At 42.1% G+C, this 19,818-nt stretch overlaps 1 pseudogene; it reads right to left on the bottom strand.

The window, feature by feature from the left end:
• Positions 1–2,702: 2,702 nt before the first annotated feature.
• On the bottom strand, positions 2,703–3,890 carry LOC136099655 (mitochondrial proton/calcium exchanger protein pseudogene; annotated as a pseudogene).
• Positions 3,891–19,818: the final 15,928 nt, after the last annotated feature.

Genomic DNA, 19,818 nt, shown 5'->3' with positions numbered 1-19,818 from the left:
GCTTCTAATTTTAGATGTTTGAGATATTTGACTCAGCACCCCATTTGGTCTGCACCAGAGCTCTTGGGACATATTCTGGTGGGAATTTGGACCCAGCCTTGGTGTGGTCATGTCCACCTTTTCCCTCTGTCACTTCTGCCTGGCTCCCAGCTCTGCGCTCTCCTGTGATTTGCAAACACCGGCTGTGATGATGCCAGCAATTTCTTGTGACCTTGTGAAAGCCATCAGGCCCCTGGGCAAACCTGGACTTGTCTCCTGAAGGAAAGTTGTGGGAGGTCAGCTATTCCACTGCTGTCTCGCTGAGCTCATCCCTCCAACTTCTTCTTTCCTTTTTTTTTTTTTTTCCCCCTCCTGTCCCTTTTTATTTGGTTTGACCTTGGTCACTGATGACAAGGCTGCTTTTCCTGCCAAACCAATCAATAAGCTAAACAGAGAGAAGATGAGTATTTAGAATATGGGAAGCCAAACTCAAACACAGATAGGTTATCAGCCTAGCCCAGAGCAGACTTCTAAGCAAATATTTCATTAACAAATTTTTCATGGCAACTTGCATGCAAAAAAAAAAAAAAAAAAAAAAGAGAAAAAGCAACAACAGGAGAGGGAACAGTAAAGGGGATAAAGTGAAAGAACTGGGCTGGAGCCATCAGGCTTAGGCTGTTGCCTTGCTGTCTTTCGTTACCAGCACTTTCCACAACACGCTGCTGCTCCCCGGAGAAATGGTCGGGATGAAGGTGAAGCCCTTGCACAAGTGGGGCTTTTAGCTCCTGTCAGTGCCATCGCACCTTGTGCTTCCCCCCGGGCAAGGAAAGGCTCACGGGGGGTTTGTAACCGTACCATGTGTTTGTGGTGGAGAGACATTCTGGGCACGGTCTGAAGTTTATAACTGTTTAATCCTTGGACCTCTGGCAAGGGTTGTACACATTTTCTGTTAACAAACAGGAGCCAGAGCCAGTTATATCATGAAGTTCCTGGTTAGCTTAGTGACCTGTAGAAAATACATTTGTAATATTGCAAAACCTTGTGAAAACATATCCGAAGATTTCACTTCTGTGCCTCTCTCACCCCTTCCATGTAAGACCTAGCTTTTTTTTTTTTTATGCCTTATTGCCCTCTGTTTAAAACAATAAACACAAATTAATGTGTCTTTTGCAGATCGAGAAATTTTACAGCATTCTTAGCATAGATTAACAAACCCTCACTTTCATATGTCATGGGAATGAGAAATGGGAGGCTTAACTATTTTTTGTCTTGACAGCTATCTTGAAAGGTTGACTGAAGGGCAGAGAAGTTGCTAAATAACTTTTCAAATATTGTAGAGGAGAAAAATATAGGTCACTAAGCAATAAACTCTCTACATCCTTCTGGCTAAGGAGGAGACTCTGAATCTCCATCCACCTTTTACTAAAATGAGACCAAAATCCAAATCCAACATAAAGCATTACAGCTTTAAGTACTGAAAATATTTATTATTTTTATACCAGTAATCCAATAGCATAATCTCAAGAACATCAGTGCTCCAGGAATGTCTAGAAACACAATGGATTTGCCTTTATTCCTTTATCCAGATGTTTCTATAAAATACTCTGGATACTAGGAATCTGTAGGGGAATTAAAGATTTATTTTTAATACTTGAAAAACTTAAATTTCTAATAACTATGATCCTTTAAAATGTTTTAACTGCAGATGCAACATGCTTTGACTCTTTGATGAGCTTTCCGTGATTCTTTCAGGTTGCTTTCCAAACAACAGACAACTATTTCCCACAGGCTGCAAGACGGTCACAGGACACGGGCACTTTAGTGATAGCTGTAAATGTGAGAATTAAACTATGTGTTGGCTTCAGTTCAGAAGTTTATAGTTATTCAGCAAAACTGATTAGATTTTGTCCGTACAGCGCTGTGTAGATATAGCCGAGCTAGGGAAGGAATAGTCAGCGCCCTAACTAATGTGGGGCAATGGCCAGCCCTGCTTATTGAGGACTAACTTCCACTTAGCTATTGCAGGGTGGAAAGTCTTTGCATATTATGTCACAGTCTGTAATGCTGTAATTTTACCTCATTTCTGAAATAAGATGATACCTTTTTTTTTTTTTTTGACAGATACAACATTATGAAAATAATTTCTGAGCCTTGCTTGCTTATGCTTGCTTTATGCTTGCCTGGTGCAATAGTAATTCAACTTCCTAACACCCAATGAACATCAGGACCCTTTTCAGGATCAGGGTAGTAGATGCTGAAGCAATGTAATTTTTGTGGTTTATAAAACACTATGGATTTAATGACTTGTTTAATAACAAGACAGGTGCAATAATCATGCAGGATTTTAGAGGCAGACATCCCTAAAGCTATTGAATTCCAAATAGCAGGTCAGAAACTGATTCTCTGAGGAAATCCAGTGTAGAAATTTCACTGTGCGTCAGTCATTTTTCTGCTCCTATAATTCTTTAATAAAAGTGGAGCACTAGCTATTATTGTATGTAACTGTTCTTAAACACTTCTAGGTTTCTAAATCTGACTGTAAAATTAAAGACACAACTTTAATGTAAACTTTGTGGGCTGGGAGAGCAAATCCTGACAATTTCTTCAGCTTACTTGCTTTTTGAATTTACCATCAGTTTGGACCAATCAGGTTCACTGTTTCTCTTTAATAACCACTTAGATATTTAATAAAAATGGAATAGATATGGGATGCAAATTTTTAATCAGAAGAGATGATCAGAACACATCCGAAGAAATGGAGAAAGGGTATCTGGAAGGTTCATGGCTCTGGATAAAATAAGCAATGAAGCAGGGATTTCCTGGTTCAGGTGCAGATCTAACCACTGCTTAAGCTGTTCCTTAAGATGCTCCTCTGTCACGCCAAGAGCTCTCATCCCTCGGGCACGACAAGCTGCCTGCAGTTCTTTAACAGTCAGGCTATCGACTCCTTCCTCAGCAATCAGTTTGTCACCAGCTTTTATAGTTCTTAACCTCATAGTCAGCTGGAAGCGGAGAAAGTTATTTGTCCCAATTGACTGAAGTTCCAATAATTTACAAAGTGCCACCAACTGAGGCCTGGTTAGATTGTCCAAAGTCAACTCATCTTCAAACAGTTTAGAGAACCTTAAGGTCTCCTAATTACTGGGTCTTTCACCGGTTTCCCTGATCTTTTGAAAGGACTTTGAAAAATCTTTTGTAACATTTCCTTTGACTGCTTTCTTTTTCAAGGCCATCTCCTCAATTGTGTCTTGAAGGAATTTAGCCAACTCCAGCTTTACTCTCAATTATTTCTTCAATCTTTCCTCCTTTTTAGACTTTGTCTCAAATGTAGAGGGAAACATATTGGGGAACAACTTAAGAGCTACTGGAAGCAAAAATTCCATAAATGGGACAAGTAAAACAAAGAAAGGGACCAAGTGGAAAAGATTGGCACATATTTGAAGAAACTGTCTCTGTTCTTGACAAGACAAAGAGGTTCCATGAAGTATTCGCCAGAGCATCCTTGCCGCTATTTTCAACTGTGTCAATCTACAGTAAATGAAAACCATGGTAATAGCACTTCAGTTCGTCCACAATCCTCTGCCCAAGAGATTTTTTTCACAACTTCTACTTCTGTTGGACTATATACAGGACCTCCTTCTTCCAACTTCTTGGTTTTGTCCTTAAAGGACATCAGTGACTTCTCAACTATAGAGTCATCTTGAAGGGGATGTGGAGAATGCCACCATCGAACTGGAATATACTGGGGACTTAAAACACCCGTGGTTGCTAGTGGCGTCCATGAGCCAGAAGAACTCATAAGAGTAAAGTATATTTGTTCAGATCCTTTAGTACAACAACAGTAGCGATCTTTTTTTGGAGTATGCGTAAACTGGAGGGACACTAGTGCAATATTAAAAGTGTACGGTCATTTTGTTTGCCAGCCTCAGGGACGTACAGCTAAATGCCCAATCTCCCAAGTTACCCAGGCAGGGCTGGCAGTGCAGTGCTCGGGGCAGGCAGCAGGCCCACCAGCCGCAGGTCTGCAGCAGCTCCTACGCTGGAGACATTGAAAACCCGCCTGGACGCCTTCTTGTGTAACCTCATCTGGGTGTTCCTGCTCCGGCAGGGGAATTGGACTGGATGATCTTTTGAGGTCCCTTCCAATCCCTAACATTCTGTGATTCTGTGAAATGGTGACTGCCATTTCAACAGCTGTGTTCTGGCCAAAGCCATGGACTTGCTGCAGAAACTGCTGACTGAAGTGCTCTAATTTCCTAAAACATAGATTAGTGGCTCACAGTACTTTCTTCTGGCCTTAAAATCTGTGAATCCACAAGTTAGCCATGTCCTTTGCAAACAGAGAACAATTTGATGAGGAGTAGGGAGGAAGGAAAAAAAAGTGTAAGGAAAACTGATTGTAAAACCACAGATACTGACAACAGAACATGGGGAATGTGATACTGTTTTTGTGATCCAATTCATGCTACCTCACAGTTTTCCTTGCTGGCTTTGGAAACTCCGTGTCTCTTCCCCTCTTCTGAAAACAGTGATAAAAGACCTACTTTAAAGGAGCAGTGTGTGGATAAACCAGGCCAGAGCAAAACAAGGATTCCTTTTGCTTGCAGATTCTCCTGAGCAACGTCTGTGACTAGGCTGTGTCAGTGGCTTTCTGACTTGAGCGGTTTCTGGTCAAGAGGTGTGATTTTATTTGTTGCATTAAATATTTTTTCATTGCAAGAGGGAGATGCCTTACCTTCATCTGCAACTGCAAGCACACTGTCCTGCAGATTTAAGGTTCGAGACCATAAGTTGCTTAGCACATTCCAGCAGTTGCTCATCACTTCAGCATGTGGCCGTGTTGCTTTTGTAGACCTTTCAAAGGTGACCTTCCACCATGGCACAGTCTTAGGAGCATATCTATAAGGACCAGAGGCAGTAATGTCACTAGGGACATGCCCATGACTTTGCATCTCCATGTCCACTGCCTCTGGGAGAGACCAGAAAGAGAAGGGCAGCCAGTGGTAGCAAAAGCTGCTCTCTGCAAGAAGACACTAGGCTTCTCACAGTTTTGTGGGAGGAGGCAGGCCAAGGCAGACAACTAAATCTTCCCTCTTTTCTCCTGGCCTTCTTGTGATTGTGTGGCAAATGCCCAGCTGAAGTGATGAGAGTGCCTCCTGCATTCACTTCACTGTGCTTCTGTTCAAAAGGCAATAAATAATCAAATGCGTGTCTGCTCGCAGACCGCACAGTGAATTAGAAATGCTCCTCATGTAGCACTGACTTGATCTCATCTTACATGTACCCCAAAGCAATAGCGAGGGGAAAATGCTGTGAAGCATTTTTTTCCTTTGTTAGTGCCCTTAGGGCTCAATCTGAACTTTGTTAGAAACAAAAAAGAATAGCTAGGAAAAATGGTGAATTTCTGCATGCCGTAAGGACCGGAGGAACTTACACTGTCATCTTCTGCTTGTGTTGTGACAAGGTGTGCAGATGTGACAGTGAGCAGGGGTTTTCTAGCCACACTGAAGTCAAACATGACCCATATTACATGTCTCTCTACAATCACCTTCCATTTGGCTCTTGCCTTGGTCCCAGGAGGCAGCAAGATGTTTTCTCAGCTGAAGTTTATTTTTCAATACACTTCTTAGGCTGATAACAAGATTCTGCTTTTATGTCGGACTCCTGTTCATGTTATATCTGTTTCATTACTGAACTCTACTCATCACTGAATTGTCTGTTCCCACACCCAGATGAATTAAGAGCGAGACCTTTGGGGTAGAGACTATGTTTCTTCTTGCATTTAGGTACAAATAGCCTCAATCTGTGGCTGGAGTTCCCAGGAAAGGGCTGCTATAAACCACATCAATAAAAATAATCTTCAGGAATAGATGCAGCATGATATCTCATGTAGAAACTCTAGGAAAAAAATGGTAGGCAGCTTTCAGAAAATTATTCCTTCTGAAAAAATCTGTATTACCTGTTAGTACAGTGCACCATGAATCTTAATGAAAGCTTGTGCAAGATGTTATCTTTCTCTATGTGTAAGAATGTTTCAAGACTTTAACCACAAGGGACAGGATTAAGTTTCAGAATCCAAAGTATCAGAATTTGAAGCCTGAAAATTTAGTTTCTTGAATTTTCCTATTTTACATAGATTTTTGGGGAGCACAGAAAAAAATAAGAACAGGAAGAAGATAAACATTATTCTAAAGCTGAAAATTCAGTTGATGCTGTACCATCTTCCATAAGAAATAACATAATTTGTATGTGTGTGTGGCAAAAAACTTCACTGATCTTGCTAAGATGTATGCAAGTGATGAACTTTATTTGTTCTAAGCCATCTCACTGAGCTCACAGTAAATCAAGAGGTCTGTATTATCTGCACAGGGGGAGGACCTTAGCCACAGCACGTGTTTACAAGAGTTAGGATATTGATACTCCTTGTACTCCATGTGTCCTGCTATAAAACATGTAATATTCTCATAATAAGTTTATTTTGTGAAGAATTATATGAATGGGTGCTAATAAGAGCAGGACCTTTGTGTTAGTGACAACTGAGCAGAGACTAGGCACAGACTGACTTTCTCTTCTGTCCCCACTTTAGGTAAGAAAGCAAGATCTTTCAATCCTTTCCACTGGAAAGCTTCCTCTGATGTGCCTCATGGCTATTCTGGGTGCTGACTGGTTCATGTGGCAGAAGCTTTGCCCCATTACTCCTGATCATTTCCTTGCTGTGCGGTGCAGCAGGTGAGCAGTTCACACTCTCCCCTAAGGCTGGAGTTGCTCTCCAGGTGAGACTGGTTTGTGGGGAATGGTGGTGAAAGACGTCTTCAGCCTCAGAAGGCTTGTGACAGCCAGGGCTGTTTTGTGCATGTGAGCAGTGCTTATTAGAAGAAAATTTGATCTGAAAATAGAAGTGGTATCTATCATACTGGGAAATACTTTATAAAGATGAAATCACTTTCAAGATAGCTGCTCCATCTATCACACATGAAGGACCTGCAGTCACTGGGTGCTGTTTGCTCATTAAAGGCCCTTGTAGGGAGCCTCTGAATCTTCATGGCACCTCTGAGTGCTGGATTTTGTGCGTGGAAGCTGAGCAGGTGAGAGGAGCATGACCTACAGAGACACCACGGGTGAACTGCTGTGTGTGAAAGTCCATGTCTGCTGCCTTGTTCAGCAGTTCCAGCTCACGTAGCCAAAACATCTGCTTTCAATGGGGGTGAGTGGAGATAAAAGAGTAGACTCATAATCATATGCTTTTTAAAACTTTCTGTCCTGTATGTCTGGACATCACTGCTGAAAGTGATGCAGACCCAAAGACATTTCAGAATGTTGTTTAAATGACTCCTCATTTCAGCTCTGAGACTCGGTGATCCAGTACTTCAGGACAGGTAGCAGGACGCAGCCTTGGTCCAGAAAACTTGCTTTTACTCCACTTTGGTGGTGTACATGAGGGACCAAGCTGTTTATCTCCTTGGTAGACTACTACCTGGATGCAGTTAGCTGTGTATCACCCATTTGCCCACGTCCTCACCCATGGAGGGAGTACAGCAGTGTCAGAAAGCGCAGTGGAGAGACACACTCCAGTCTGGTGATCATCCTCTGGCAGAAGAGGCCCTCAGCCCACAAGATGCTTTCAGTTTGACCTATGTTGATCCTAAGCTTGAGAAAGGCATGTAACTGTCTGAGAGCTTGGAACATCCAGATTAACCTGGTCATAACGGTGTTGATGATCATAAGCTTTCCTTTTGGGCTTGCAGCCGGTTCTACAAAATTTCAGCCTGAGTTTCAAAAACCTGTAGGAGGAGCTGACCGAAAAGCAGTGGAGAGGACAGGAACATTGATGAGAAACTGAAAATGTGCAGAACTGAAATTAATGTATGCCCAAGGGCCATCCAGTATGCAGGCTTGAAAGAAATACATTCATACTATGATGAACAACCCCCCTCCCCGCCCCCGAAAAGTAATCAAGGGTAAAAATGAGGCATATGTGAGGTATTAAACATCAAGTACAGGGAAGGACCAAAAAGATTACAAAGTGAAGTTCAGAAAGGATTAAAACTGATAAGAAAAGCAAAGGTAGAGAATGAAAAAAAAGATCGCACAAGAGGTTGTGAAAAATAATGACTTTTTTCAGGTATACAAGGAAAAAGAGACCTGTGAAAGACACAGAAGGGCCTTTAAGACATGGCAGAGAAAAATTATTGAAAGGAAAGATAGGTATTGCGTAAAATATTAAGTGCATTTCTTGCTATCATGCTCTGAAAAGAAGGTAGTGGTGGCAGACACAGGTGTCAGAAACAAGCATAAATTTCCCTAGGGAGGAAAAAGAAACACTGAAGGAAATCAGGATCATGCCAGAACAGGTTATTAAGAAATTAGAATATCTGAAGACTTGTAAAATAACTTGTTCAGATGCAGCAGAGACTGTTTTCAGTAGAAAACATCAAGAAAGATAGGATAAGCCCAAGCAGGCACATTTCAGACCCTATTTATAGAGTGCATGGCTAAGGAGATGGCTGTTAGACTACGGATTTCTAGCTGCTGTGAATCAGGAGGACTCTGTGGGCTTTGTGGGAAGGTTCTGGACTGAGTCAAAGGTTTTCATGTGAAAAAAAAAAAAAAAAGAAGCAGCATATAATGCTGGAATTTAACTTCTTAAAGCAGTATTTCTGTACTGAGGATTATGGACTCTGTAACAAGCTGGACTTCAGTTGTTTGGCAGGGTCCTTAGTCCTGCAGACTCTGGTAAAGCAATTGGCAGTTCAATAGCAGATTTGTTTAAATTAAATATATATAAAAGTTTACTCAATTAAGTACCTAAATGAATAAACCAATTGGTATTATTTATTTTGATACTGAAATCAATTTAATTGATGCTATCTCCCTGATATTCACTCCCTACACGGTTCAATGTTGTAACGAAAATGCAGAACTGCACTGTAAGAGTTGCCATGGGGAAGCTGAAGTCTTTGGCAGTTGGGCAGGGGACAGTTGGAGCTTTTGGCACCTGGGAAGGTATGGGAGGCAGTTCGGGATTGTGGAGTAAATGCATTGGCTGGATGCTTCTGCTAAAATGATCATCAGTGGAATCATTAATAATGCTGGAATTTAAATGGTCAATTTTTGTTTCAGTATTAGCACACTATTGAGGAGAATAGGGCTGTCCATACCCCTCAAAGCTATATCTTCAAGCTATCTGCAATCTCAGATAAATATTGGTTTATGGTCCATTAATGTGTTCAAGGTTATCTCCACAAGCATAGCAGTCAGCAAGATAACATGTAAGTTTTGCTTCAGAAACACAGTTGTGCAATGAGGGAAAGATGCTTTTGTGTATTCCACAGTACAAGTTTCACGGGCTACAAGAAATTCAGCTAGTAGTTCAAAAATATATTTAGGGAAGATGTAGAAAATTGTATGTCTGTGCACTTGATTGATTTTAGTAGTTGGAAGAGAATAAAATCATAAATCAGAGTCTGAAGGAAGGAAAAAGACCGAGAGACTTGTGTATTACTGCAGATGCTGTCCATAAGTGCAGGAAAGAGATCATCTACTGGAATTTTTAAAAGCAGTCAAGGCCTGTCTGCAACTGGTCTGACCCTCAAGAAACCTTTTTGATCTAGCATCACACATAAGATTACTTCTTAGGTCAGTAAGCAGGTTTGGAAATGAGGCACCTAAATGAATGAAGAACCAGTGCGGATATCAAAGGCATTTGCAAATGGACTGGATTCAGGTCAGAGGGGAGAAGATAAAGAGAGAAATGAAACAGGAATCAGTGCTAGGTTTGATTTTCTTCACTTTATTTGTAAAAGAGCTTTGATGAAGAAATGTGCAAACGTGGTATAATTTCAAAGCCAAGTGGGGATAGTAGGAAAGAGGGGTTAGGTAGCGTAAGAAAGAGGGAATGGCGGGGTGGGGACAGAGGAAATGATCGACATCAATGTGCTAATCAGTAAGGAAGAAAAAAATCAGGATGTTATAGGGATTGTTCACAAACCTTTGAAATTGTTGCATGAAGAAATTCCTTGGGAAATTTGAATGCCATGATAGCCTCTTCTTCCTCCAGAGCATTTCCCTTCTCTGCTGTTATCAAGAATGGTCTGAGAAACATTACTGCTGGAAGGAGCAGAGTTGGAGAGGACTCAAAACAGACAGGAAGTGATAAGACCTAGTTCTCCGTGTTGGAGAAAACCAGAGCATCAGCTGGGCCACTGACAAATGCTGGATGGGTGTTTGAATGGTCATGGTAAAGGTATTGACTCAGAGATATGCAAAAGTTCATCTGTGTTAGTGTGTCTAAATAAACCCTCACTATAAAAATTTCATCTTTAATTTCGTTGGGTTTCCTCACTTTTTAAATTGGTTTATTATGTGCTTCACTCCAGTCTTTAGAGAATACAGTAGTAGTTATATGACAGAAAGCATTCAGTATTTCAATATTTATCCATTATATTACAATAATGCTACAGATGGAATACATTATTTTTGCATGATTACTGGCCAGAATTAGAAATCAAGTTATTAGAGCTAATATAAAAATAAATAAACTGATGCTTCTGGTTTTGCTAGAATTGCAAGCAGTGTGTATCTACATTGTCCCTATCTCTGGGTCTCAGGAATTCTTCCTCAGGGAGTGCCATCCCCTTAGCAAAATATCGTCTGTCACCTCTGCATGCTGACAACTTTGGCTATCGTCGTCAAGATGGGCATGTAAGAATGGTAAGATAATGTCCCCATGTATTCAGAAGTAGGACAGTGCAGTAATCTGATCTGTGACAGATTCAGTGTCAAATGTTCTGAGACTGGACAAGTTCATTATGGGTTGTGGAGCTTGTTGGAGCCCTGTGCATGTCATCAGAGTCACTCACTTCAGTTAAGATCGTACACCCAGTGTTTGGAATTTTGAGCCTAAAAAAGGTCTCCTATGTTCCTTTGTGGTGCCTGTTCCCTTGGTTTCTGAGTTGGTTTCTCAGCTTGTGTGAGCTGGTGGGGCCTTGCTGAGGTCAGCAAAACTATACTCCTTCACAGCAGCCAAAGACTCAGCATGTATTCTTCCTGTTCCCTTTAAAAAGATGTTTTGGTTTAAAATATACCAAAGCAGACATGTAAAAACAGTGCCTTTGTACTCATCATACTAGAAAGCAGACTGTGTGCCAAATCGTAGGATGGCTGCTTAGGTCTTGTGTGGCCGAATCCCTGTTGGTGTTTCAATGTTGGGCCTCCAAGTCAGCGCAGACCCTGGGAGGGTGTGAGCAGCAGAAACTGTACCACTGATGAGGCTCTTACTAGCACGGAGATCACAGCTAGACTTTTTCAAGTCTTGGGATGAAAGGGCAGAGTTGGCAATTAGGAAAATCATCTTTGGGTCCGCAGACAGAACAAAACCTCATATGGAAGGCACGCAATGAGAAAAAAACTATGTAGAATTCCTCATTATTTACATTACTGCTTTTCAGATGCACTTTCTTAAGCAAAAGCTAATAAATCTATTTTAGTGTCCTAATATTGTTCAGACACTGGTTGCTTATTCCTAACATTGCTGAGTAATATTTTGACTTCACTCCAGGGCTAACAAATAGTGGCTTCACAATTCTGATATGCCATATCTTGAAATCTGTTATGACTGTTGTTGCTGGCTGGGCTGGGAAGAAAGACAATGTATGTTCATTAACTCGTGTGCTAACGGTTGTTGTATCTCGTACACTTCAGAGGCTGCTGCGAGCAAGTGGGGGAAGGGTCTGGCACACATCTGTCCTGTTGCTGCACCCCGAGATCACCATAAGGAAGTTACAGTCCTGCCCAAAACAGCTCAAAGGCTTGACTGGCTCAGAGCAACAGGAAAACCTGTTGTGGGTTTTTTTTTGTTTGTTTTCAGTTATTAGCCCAAGCACCCTCAGAAGATAGAAAGTATTATTTTAGGTCAGCCAGTATAAGACATGTTCTTCCTGAAAATTATATTAAACTTGTTTTGAATTTCAAAATGAGACAGTAGAAAAACCACCCTTCTTAAAGGAAAAAGAATGTTTCTCTTTAGCTCTAAGGTATTGCATCAAAAAGAAAAAGGGGGGGGGGGGGGAAAGACTTTTCCAAAATGTTCCTTTTTTTCCCATTTGAGGGTCTTTATATTAATGAATACTTTTGGCTGACTCAAAACTGTGAACAAATTAATTAATGGAAAAATTCTGTCCACTACAAAATGACCTGAAAAGGATATAAAATATTATTAGCAGCATAAATAATTTCATGTTTCTTGACCTGTAAAGGCTTTCAGGATACTATCAATAAAGTCCTAAGTACTTCCTTATCATTATAAAGGCTAAGAGAATGTATTTTGGTACTGGGGATAAGTATTAGAGGGATGCTGGGAAGCTGTTAGTCTGTTTAACATCTGTCTTACAAATAAGCTTCATATGCTCTCTTTCTAAATTCTTCTCATTTAATTTGCAAAAATAATCAAGAAGGAACATTTGCTGTCTTTGGACCAAATCTTGAGGCCCTACTCAGGCAAATGCCGACTGAATAATTAGTGATCTTTCCAGCAGAAGGAATAACTGACTGACTGCAGGAGTATCCAGAACAGCTTGACATGGTTTAGGCTGTAGTTTTGTCACCCATTGCTCTGAATGCAAGGGGACCTGACTGGGTGGAAAAACGCTCAAAATTAACTTACATTTTGGTTTATTGCCTTTTAATAGGATTCTTGCAAAGTAGTAATTGAAGAAGCAGGTTTATTTTTTTTTTCCAGGGATGATTATGCAAGGCCATAATATAATACGCTTTTTTAGTTTTAAAAATATTCTAAGTGCAAACACGGTCACCGCATCTTCCCCACAGCATTATTTAGGTTCTGAACACTTGTTGCTGGTGGGGCAAAGGCTTATGTCCTCCTTCCCCACTGCATGAGGAGAAGTGCTGAACTGTGAACCTTCCTTCAGGGTCCCTTTGGCGCAGGCGTCTGGAGCTGCCAGGTGGCGAGTTCCGAGGGAGCAGGACCCCAGTTAGTGCAGGTGTCTTCTTCAGCCCCGTATCCCCTCCCTCATTCCCAGCTCCCCTCAGAGGTTTGGTCTTCTGCTTTTTCTGATTGCTCATGACATGAACAACCCCACACTGCTGTGAGCAGTACCATAGATAATAAACAGGATGAAGTTCCTGTTACTTCCAAGGTATCCGTGAGTCTATGGCTTTCTTGTCTCTTGTATTTTCTTTGGTTTGTACTCTGGACTGAGTTTTGAGGATATGTCTGTCCCTGGCTGTAGCAGACAGACTGATTCAGGAAACTTCGACACAAAAGGATGCCAATGCTCTAAAGCCATTAGATAAATAAGACAAAAGGCTAAGCAAAGAAAACACATTAGGAAGCAGAGAAGAACTGACACTGCTTGCACATTTTGCCTGCTAACTTGAAACAACATGAGGAAACAAACTATGAAAAGAAATTAATCTCTTTTTTCCCTGCTTGTGCTCTTCTAATTATCCTGCCTCTTGTGTAGCTATTGTCGTCACAAAGGCTCTTGCTGATGTTTGAGAAATGTCCCTGAGTTCTTCTAGCTTTTATAATTTCACCTTGGCTCTTATTTGTATCTTTGCACTCTCTCCCTTTGTTTTTCCTCTCCAGCTCTTCCACCTACCTTTTATTGTCTCCCTCCCACTCTTCTACTAAGCTTCAAGCAATACCAGGAAACAAAACTTATTTTCTAAGAATCAGAGCACACTCTGATCACCGCCACATATGTACATCTTCCTTTCAGGAGGTTCGCTTGGCCAGGTGAACATCTGTTCCTTAGTGGTCTTATGAATAAACAGCAATAATTCTAGCAGAGTGAGCTTAAGATGACAGCTTAACTACTTTCAGGCAGGAACTTAATCGTTCTTTCTTATCTGACTCCCCCTCCTGGATTTGCACACATGCACACACACACTCTCTTATCTTAGCTATTAGACCTAGTTTCGTTCTGGAGTATAAATCTGCCTCTGTTCCAATTCAAAGGAAACTTTCGTTAAATCGTACTGCTTTTTGTTGCTTGTTTATTTATTAGGCAGATATGTTTGATGTGAAAGAAATTTGGAATGACCCATATCTTGTCTCTCAGGTGCGCTCCTTTGTTGGCTGTGTAGTACCCTTCCAGCCCTGCCAACACACTCCCCATACTGAGATACCTCCTCGGTGGAGTTTGAGGGACCTCCCACCCTGTGCCCCTCTACCTGCTGCCTGCAGGTTTCCCACGGCAGCCCCTGCTGGTGTTTGTTGCCTTTGCTGGCAAAGTCATTCAGACTGTGGTCCCGAACAAGCCATGGAGGGAGCTGACAAAGGATATTCGGGAGAACGTGCCTGGGTCTTACCTGTGCATGTCCTTCTAGGCAGATCAGAGCAATCACTGCAATCTGAGAAGCCCATCCAGCTGAAATAAGATAAATTTTATTTACTGTTTCATTCGTCACTTCTGCTTGCTGCTGAAATAAGGCACTGGATTTGCAACTGGCTGTGGCCAGAGTGAGGGGAGCCAAGTGTGTAACAATAATAGAATCATAGAATAGTTTGGGTCTGAAGGGACCTTCAAAGCTCATCCAGTCCAACCCCCCAGCAATGAACAGGGACATATTCAACTAGATCAGGTTGCTCAGAGCCCCGTCCAGCCTGGCCTTGAATGTCTCCAGGGATGGGGCATCTACCACCTCCCTGGGTGACCTGTTCCATTGTTTCACCACCCTCAGTGTAAAAAATTTCTTCCTTGCATCTAGCCGGAATCTCCCATCCTTTAGTTTAAAACCATAACCCCTTGTCCTATCACAACAGGCCCTGCTAAAAAGTCTGTCCCCACCTTTCTTATAGGCCCCTTGTAAGTACTGAAAAGTGGCAATAAGTCTCGCTGGAGTCTTCTCCAGATCTAACAACCCCAGCTCTTTCAGCCTGTCCTCTTAGGAGAGGTGTTCCAGCCTCTTAATCATTTTAGATAATAGGTGGCTATGTGGAAAGTGAAGTACACTTCTGGTATTATGGCTGGTGCTGCCCAAGGGTCCCTATGCAGTATAAACCCAAGTAGGCAGCACATCACTGACCTCTAGCAAGACCAGGGTTGTACATGAAGCAAGGCCCTGGCCCTCACCTGGGGGGGACCTTCCACAGCCTTCCTCGCTTTCCAAATAAATGACACAGGCTCATTCTGCTGCTGGGAAAGCAGATGTGGGAGGGGAGCCTCCTGGTTTGCTGCTTGTTTCCAGCTTGGCCTGTGCAGAGAGGATGAGGCACTATGGTTCCTACTCTGCCCCTCCCTACTTGCAAAAATACTTCTTCCTCCCTGAGTCAGCCAAAGTCATGCCTGTGCCTTGCTTCAATTAAGCTATAAGTCCTGTGGATACGTGAAAACTAGTAGGGGAAATGAGTTATTTTTAATTCAGGAAAAGAGCGTGCACAAATAAAATGCAGTTAAAAGCTGCCGACACGGGAGCACCCTTTTCTTTTGAAGACCAGGAGTGGAAAGAGGGGGAGAGCAGACAGGGAAAGGCAAGAGAGCACAAGAAAGGGAGCAGGATGCAAAGTGAACAGGACGAGAGAGTTGACAAGTTGTCACTTTCGCTTGTGTCGGCTGAGGAGGAAGTGCACGGCCACCCCCCTGCACGGCACACTTGATGTATCTCAAGGCATGACAATATGGCTCTGTTTGTTCTGGTCTGGGGGAGGGGGCCAGTTTGTTTTCTTAAGACTATTAAGTCCTTCTAAGTACCACTATCGGCATCCTATGATTGGAAGTGACAAACAGAAGCAACCCTATTTAAAAACTGCCACTTTGAATTAGTGGAAGGATCAGCTTAAGTTTTACAATATTTTACTGCTCCATTTTTGCACTCTTTTTACATAAGGACGGCCAAATAAATGTCCCGGTGACTTGTCTTTGCCAGAATTCCTCCCCATGCTCCCGCCCCATTAGCTGCTGCCTTATGAACGCTGCGCTAAACAGAAAGTGACAGCAGCTGACAGCGCAGCCAGGGCCAAATTATCAAACGTCTGAAGTTGCGCTGGTGTAGCCATGTGCAGGCTCACTCTCTCACATGCAAAGCAGATAACTGCATACAAACAGGTGCTCACATGTGTGAAGACGTTCTTGCAGGACCCCCCTTCCCAGCCATGAACTGTTGAAGGCTGTATCTTATAGAGTTTGGTGCCTTCAGGTTCCTGGTGTTAGAAGCATAGATTTTTGATGTGGTAAGTCATTTTTCATCAAGAAGAAAGCAATTTTGCACAATTTAGCTTTATACTGTGAATTTAGTGCTGAAATGATGAGCCAAGACTGCCCAAACAGTCAACAGGGATACAAAGAAGTCTCCAAGCAGTGCTGCAAGCATGTGAGTACTGATGCCAGCCCCACTGAGGCACTTTGAGCTGCTTCTGAGAGGACCCAGTCTGCAGGTACCCAAGCTGGCTGCTTAAGTTTGGGCTGTCCAAGCCCCTGAAAGCTTCTTCCCCACACCAATGCCAGCACTGGCATAATTGCAGCTCCAGTTCACATATGCCCTGGTGGTTCTCCTGCCTGTGAGACATCAGCCTCCGGCAAATAAGTTACGAGCTACGTTGTACTGTGCAAGTGCTTTGTGACAAGCTCAAGTTGCCACCTCAGATATCATCTTGGCTTCAGTCATGTCTGGGAGCCACATTACCAACTCCTACCTTATCCTGTCAAACAGGAAATATCAATTTCTCATAATTTGTGTGCTCCCCTTGCTTTGGGAACCACTGCTGTTTCTGTTGTGCAGAAGGCTTCCCAGGTGGGCTGTCAGGGTAACCTCGGGCAGGAGGAGGGCTGGACATCAAGCTTTGCTGGGTTCGATGACTGTGGGGAAGAAGAGGATGTGGGGAGGCACGGGGAGCCGAAATACTTCTCGGGGAGCCTTCATCTGCCGCAGTTGGCCAAGATGCGGTGTGAGCCTGAAGCCTGTACGTGGAAGCCTTCCCTGCTGTTTGAAGCGAGTAAGGCATTTTGGCTTTCAAAACAAAGCTGTATTTGCAATCTTTGATCTTTCTTTTCAATTCTTTGTTTTTCATAAGGAAAGGCACAGATAAAATAATGCAGACAAAGCAGGTTATTTGTAAGCCAGCTTGAGTACCCATTAAATCTTAAAGGCTGTATTATTCTGACTTTCAATACCAATGCACAAATAGCTTTTCTTTTCTTTTTCTTTTTTTTTTTTTCTTTTTCCCATGGATCTTCCATATGGCCAGATGAACAGGCTGGCTGCATGGTGAGCAGCAAAAAGAACAGCTGACATATAGCTTGCAACCACACTGCAACATCTGGGCAGAGTTTGGTCAACTACATGCCTGATAATAGTTTTTACATTCAGGCAGAGAGATTCCTTTTTATGGGATCATGTAAAGTAGCAGAGAAAATCTTAATGTCAGCTTTGAAGTGCACAATGAGTGGTGTGTTGGAGCAGCAAAGCAGCCAAGCCTGTGTGCCACGATACACGAAGCATTGAATTGGGAGGTAAGAAATTAGTCTTATCTCTGGCTCTTTCCGTACCTTTTTTGTGGGATTTTAAACAAATTATTTTGTCCTGCTTTTAGCCTCTCTTTCCTCTCCTCCTCTTTCCATTCATGTTTTGTGGTTTACAGTTTTTCTGTTGTTTGGTTGGTTTTGTTTGTTTTGTTTATTTAGTTTGCATTTTCTTGTCTTGCTAGTTAGTCTGTAAACTCCTCCATGAGCAGCTGATTGTTTTCACACACATGCTCACAATTATGGCTCAAAGAGGCATTTACACCTCACCAGTCGAAGCATATAGTTTTCACTGTTCACCACTGCAGATGGAATAAAAAAGACACCTCAGGTTGTTAGATGTGGAACTTGAGAAAGCAATTGCTAAAGGTCAGTAGTGTTGCACTTCTGGTGGGCCTGCTGCAAGAACATGGGACCACAAAGAAAGGCAAAGAAACACACAGATGAAGCATAGGTGGAGTCATGTGTTTGTGTATATGTGTGCTAATACAGAGAAAAGACAGTCCATTGAGCAACCTCTTCTCTTCCATCCAGGTGAAGAAAAACACTGTGGCAAATGTCACAGAGAGTGCTCACTTTCTGTCCAGATGCTGTCAGTTCAACAGCAGCAATTGAGGTTTCCAGTGTATCCCACGTGTAACCTGGCAATGTGAACTTGCAATTTCCCCTCACTTTTATTAAACATGTGGAGCGTGGCTGATGCATGGAGCTATTTCTGAGGTTCTCTTCCAAGCCTTGCTCACCCCTGGTTAGATGAAGCAATGCCCCAAAGCATCGCAAATCCCTTCTGAGGTACAGTTTTGTAGCCCCAGCTGAATCAGCATTCAGCTCTGCTGGTTTGCACGTGGGGGAACGCTCCATGTGGTGTGTGAAAAGCATCCCAGTGCATCCCCTCCTAACCAGGTGTGGAACCCAAAGCCCTGGAGGAGGCTTGTTTTGGCAGAGGAGGGGAGCATGCCAGGGAGACAGCACGCCCCCGTCTGTGCTCCCTGGGCCAGGATCCACACATCCTGGCTCCCCTCTGCCTCTTCTACCATTTGGCCCAATGTTTTGTCCTCATTTTGCTTGTTCTGTAGCAACAGTTTCTTAGCAAACACCATTCTCAGAGTGGTGCTGATATTAATTGATGAGGCTGGTGCTCAGAGTTGTCTTGGCATGGGAAGGCACATCTAAGTAGAAAAATAAACAGCCATGTTCACTCCAGTTCCTTTCAGAAAATGGAAAAATAAATTGATGCCTCCCAGATGGGCATGAACAAAATCAGCAGCAGAAAAATATCTTAAAGCTCCTAAGAAAGCTTTGAGAAGGGAGGATGACCAGCCCTAGTTTGCTGGGGAGTTTGTTTCCATTTCTCTGATGTTGTGCTGTGAACAGAGGAGTTTGGGGCTTCAGACAAGGTATAACATTTTAGGAATTTAATATCCTTTCAGAAAGAAAACCCCTATCTGCTGTGGAAAAATGGTCATGTGGCTTGCAAATTACTGTTTTTCCTTTGAAAACCCAATGATGGGAGATTTTGTCTCAAATTTAAATGTCCTTTTAACAGACATGACATTAAATATTTTGTTTTAACAAGTTGGTGGCTACTGGCTCAGGCTCCCTGACAGGCACTGTTCTTACTGTAATGGAGGAGACAATTATATTGGGTTCAGCATTAACAACAATAAAAATAACATTTGGAGTAGAAGTGTCTTCAGAAGGTACCTACTAGATAGCATTAATTCTAACATTGAGCAATGTGTTTTAGATGCTTACTCTTTTTTTTTTTTTGTTTAACTGTAAGACCTCTCCTAAATTCATGATACGAGTTCAAAAAATATACGTTATTGCCTTAAATGCAACCTAGATGAACTGCTTTTCCAGTATATGACATTAAACATGTGCAATACATTTTAGAAATAGTACATAAATGATCAATAAAAAAGTAAAAAAGAACAAACCAAAACCATAACCTGAAATGCAAAGATTTAAGCTTTCTTTGAGACTTCTTATGTTCATTTTTCCCTTTCATATCTGAAGTGAAAATGAATTGTTTTAAAAGACCTTGAGGACCTGATACAGTAAGCTTTGAAATAATGTACTGCATATTCATTTTAAAGAAACTCAGTAGCATTTTCATAGGGGTCTTCAAAGCAGAGTTTATAAATATTTCATGCTTTTGTTTTCTATTGCATTTCACTAAATAATAATGCAGAAGACCCCTCACTCTTCCTTTTTATTTCAAGGATATAATTTCTCTAGTTTCAAATGTTGTACCTTAAAAATGATGCCACTAATGTTTTCACTAAGCATTCCCTGTTAAGGTAAAGTTCTCTGATGGCTGGAACATGTCTCTGTCTGTGAAACACGACCCATCGTT

This window comes from Patagioenas fasciata, chromosome 3 (genome assembly GCF_037038585.1).
Source record: "Patagioenas fasciata isolate bPatFas1 chromosome 3, bPatFas1.hap1, whole genome shotgun sequence".
Classification (NCBI taxonomy): domain Eukaryota; kingdom Metazoa; phylum Chordata; class Aves; order Columbiformes; family Columbidae; genus Patagioenas; species Patagioenas fasciata.
This window is presented reverse-complemented; position numbering and strand designations above follow the sequence as displayed.